At 28.3% G+C, this 4,348-nt stretch overlaps 1 long non-coding RNA gene across 1 annotated transcript; it reads left to right on the forward strand.

Annotated features, from left to right (window-relative positions):
* Window positions 1–1,190: 1,190 nt before the first annotated feature.
* Window positions 1,191–2,558, forward strand: LOC145120872 (uncharacterized). The gene is made up of 2 exons (XR_013714406.1): window positions 1,191–1,586; window positions 2,360–2,558. It is a non-coding gene; the product is annotated as an uncharacterized LOC145120872 (long non-coding RNA).
* Window positions 2,559–4,348: the final 1,790 nt, after the last annotated feature.

Here is a 4,348-nt window from a genome sequence, read left to right on the forward strand (position 1 = left end):
ACATACGAGCCACCAAAGTAATAACCATAACACAAGTTTTTGCATATTTGTTCAACTAAATATCTGCATAACGATAATAAAAGATGAAGATTTGGGTTATGGGTTACCGGTTCATTCTCAAAACACAATGGCTACTATCAAATGACGTTTTCTCATATGAACATCAAAAACTCTTTTTTTCTTGACCATCGACATCTGTCATGACAAAAACACGATTCTCTATAAACCTGATATAACTAAAAAAAATTGAAAAAGGAACAAACAAAATTAGAACATTAACATGAATCAACTGGGTGAGAGAAAAATAAATGAATTTGAGTCATTAAAAACTAAAATCTTCATAGGGTTTTGAAAAAAATGGTCCAAAATTGAGGTTAACTGTAACTTTTAGGGTCAAGAGGGAGAAACTAAAGGTTATTACCTGAAATCCAAGGAAGGGGATCGCTTGCTAATATTAGGTTCATTCTTTTTCACTGCAACATCAAATAAACAATCAACGAAGGAAGATGAGTGCAAGCGGCTATATAAGGTGCGTTGAAGTAAAAATCATAGTTGATCATCTGCACGGTAGAGATGACCGGTAAATCATTGAACCACAAGGTAGAATTGAAGTTTTCTATTTGATAAATGATTTAAGTATTTTAAATTTGAAGCGATTTCCAAAACAAAGAAGTCGGAATTGAAGGAAACAGACGCGTGATCTAGGGAATAAACTGATGAGTAGATATGGTTTGGTGGTGAAACGTATTGTTAACAGATTGTATTAATGGTTTTATTTTTGTAAGTTTTTTTTATTAATTATTCAGTGATAATATCCAATCCTTAATTTGATTCCTAATTTTTAAGAACGAAATAAAGTAAAGATGAAAGATATAGGCGGGAAAAACAGTCAAAGGATTTTTGTTGTAATGACACGTGACATAGTTGGGGTTTAATAGAATGTCATGTGGCGTTTAAAAGAGGTATTTATTATATATATATATATATATATATATATATATATATATATATATATATATAGACACACACAGGAAGGATAACCCAAAGTTTCACGATAACTCAAGAACTAAAAGTGGAGCGTTGAATGAATTATTTGTATGGATTAGATGATCAGTGGCACAATTTGTAAATATTAAAACATTTATAGGCAAATCAGGTTTATTAAAAATAATCATGGGGTTAAACTCGGTAGAAAAATCTTTTATCCTAAATATGAGGCAACCTACAGATCACCCCCCAAAATCCTTTGTCGTCCTCACCAAACCCCCTCCTCTCTCGCCTTGCTCGTCAATCGCTCGCAAAATTCCAACATCGTCGTCGGGAATCTATGGCTTCCTTCTAGCATTTGCACTCTCTAATCTCCAAGTCGCAAACGTTTAATCCACGAATCAATAAATCTAGGTCATGTTCCTCACACTGTCTCAATCGTCTTCCTCATCAATTCGAAATTGAATCCACAATCTATTTTATTTGCTCTCTTCCGTATATGTCCTCTGCTCATTCGTACTACTTTTTTCTGTCATTCTTGAAGGAGATGAGCTTCAAAAGGTAACTCTTCTGTCAGATCCTCAAGAACAACCCTAAAGGTAAAACCCTCACTCTTACTAAATTTATGATTCGTAAGCCTCATACGCAAGAACAAAACTTTTGGTACGAATAAGCTTTTAATAATACTTAAATTTTCACCGCTGGCATACACTTTAATGAGCTCTAAAGCTTGTTGGAGCATAGACATTTTTGCTTTTATTTTTGATTTGATAGTTTAGGAATTTGGCATATAGATCAATTACTGTTGCATGTTGGGGCTATGATGAATTCCAAAACAGTATCTTCGTAGTAAATTTCGCTAATCTAGTTTAGATTAAATGCATTATTTGGCAACATGAGACTAATTGTTAATTCATTAAATTAGTTGATATTTGGTGTTTACATGTTTTATTTTGCATTATACAGCAATCATAAAGAACAATATTGCTCTAAATTTGCTATTTGATGCATCTATCACTCTAGTCCTTTCATGTTTTCATTTATTCCAATCATTAAAAGCATTACATTTTTTTATACTTGACTTCGAGTTTTAGGATTACTGTGATTCCACTTGTTTTCAATTTAGTGGTTCAAACATTAATTGACAATCAACCATGTTTTTTTTGCAACAGTATGACATGATAAAAGGATTCCATTATGCCATTTTCTTTTACTATCCATGCATTATTTCTTGACCCTTATCTTTCATTCCTAAACTATTTATTTTTTCTCACTTAATTTTCTTGTGGGAAAAATGTGGACTTTTTTGTAAATCATGCATGAACTTCTGTGAGTTCCTACTAAATATACAAATTCCATTTGACCCCTTCAGGTATTCATTAGAAACACCGTTTTCTAACACATGCCACGAGGAAAATACTCCCGAGTTGATGGAAAGAAGTCATCATGTCCTATAACAATAATTGTAGTTGTTTTTGGTGTTTGCTTAATTATTGTATGGATGTTCATGTCAACATTTGTTGCCCCTGTTGCCCATGGTCAAAATCTAGTCTTGCTAGAATTTATGTGAATTTGGCATAATATTTTAGAAATTAATTCGAAACAAGACTATAAGTGTGTAATGATTCACATGTAAATCACAAGTGAATCATATATGAATTATATGTGATTCATATATGAATCACATGTAATTCACATGTGAATTATATGTGATTCACATATGAATCATATGTAATTCAAATGAAAATTTACAAGTGATTCACATATGAATTAGATATTATTTACATGTAAATCACATACAAATTACATGTGATTCATATTTGAATAACATGTAATTCACATTTAATCACAAGTGAATCACATATGAATTAGATGTGATTCACATGTAAATCACATATGAATTACATGTGATTCACATATAATCACATGTAATTCAAATGTAAATGACAAGTGAATCACATATAATTTACATGTGATTCACATGTAAATCACATCTAATTCACATATTAATTATATGTAATTCATATGTAAATCACAAGTGAATCACATATCAATTACATGTGATTCACATTTAAATCACAAGTGAATAACATATGAATTACATGTGATTCACATGTAAATCACAAGTGAATTACATCTATATGCACACATGCATTTTGTGTGAGTATTCTTCGTTAATTATTTTTTAAAATTTTCTTGTGAATTTCACATTTGAATCTTAAAATATACAACCACATGTGAATATCATATTATATAATCACATGTGAATCTTACGTGATATATACATGTGTAGTTTTGTGAGTGATCTTGCATTAATCAATCTTAAAATGCAGTTTTTAATAAAAAATGGCAGTTTTTTTGAAACAATTGTAGTTTTTTTTAGAAAAAATATTTTCTTTCAATTTTTTTTTTAAATTTCATTTTTCCAAAAAAAATTAAAACATCTCCATTTTAAAAAAAATCAATTTTTTTTAAATCCGAAATTTGATTCATTATGTTAATTTTTAGAACTTTTTATTAATATTTCTAAAAAAAAATTAAACAATAAATGAGATCGATAAGATAACGATAATGCCCTTAATGAGTTAATTTTGATCTAACGCTCCACATTTAGTTCTCAGGTTCTCGGAAATTATAAGTTGTCAACGGAACTCACTATATATATATATATATATATATATATATATATATATATGCGAGATCCGTTGAGAACTTATAGTTTCCCGAGAACCCGAGAACTAATGGTGGAGCGTTAGATCAAAATAAATTCATTAGGGACATGATCGTCATCTTATTTATCTCATTTAATGTTTAATTTTTGTGTTATTAGAAATATTAATAAAAATATCTAAAAACTATCATAATTAATTTAATTTTCGGATTTAAAAAAACAATAATTTTCGTTTTTTAAAAAAAATACAGATTTTTTAAGTTTTTATACAAAACGTGAATTTAAAATAAAAAAAAAACTTGAAATTTTTTTTAAACTGCAATTTTTTTAAAACAGTAAATTAAAAAAAAAAGAAAACTGGAACATTTTAAAAAAAAAAAACTATTATTTTTTTAACCAAAAAATCAACATTTTAGGCGTATATATATACATATTTTTTCAAGTGCATATATGTATATTTCTTATACTATAATATTCATTAGTAAATCATAAAAAAGCCATTTTTATTACTAATCTATAAACACAATTATACAAGTATTTTATTCGATGCAAAATTAAATAAAAAAAGAAAATATGCTACAAAATTTTAAAGCGTTTTCAAGTCTTCATGTGAATATTTACATATTTTCTTCAATTTATCACTTTTCACCTCTTCAAAATTTTCCACAAATTCTTCCAAATCTACAAGAA

This window comes from Lactuca virosa, chromosome 6 (genome assembly GCF_052849685.1).
Source record: "Lactuca virosa cultivar CGN04683 chromosome 6, Lactuca_virosa_CGN04683_v6, whole genome shotgun sequence".
NCBI classification, from domain to species: domain Eukaryota; kingdom Viridiplantae; phylum Streptophyta; class Magnoliopsida; order Asterales; family Asteraceae; genus Lactuca; species Lactuca virosa.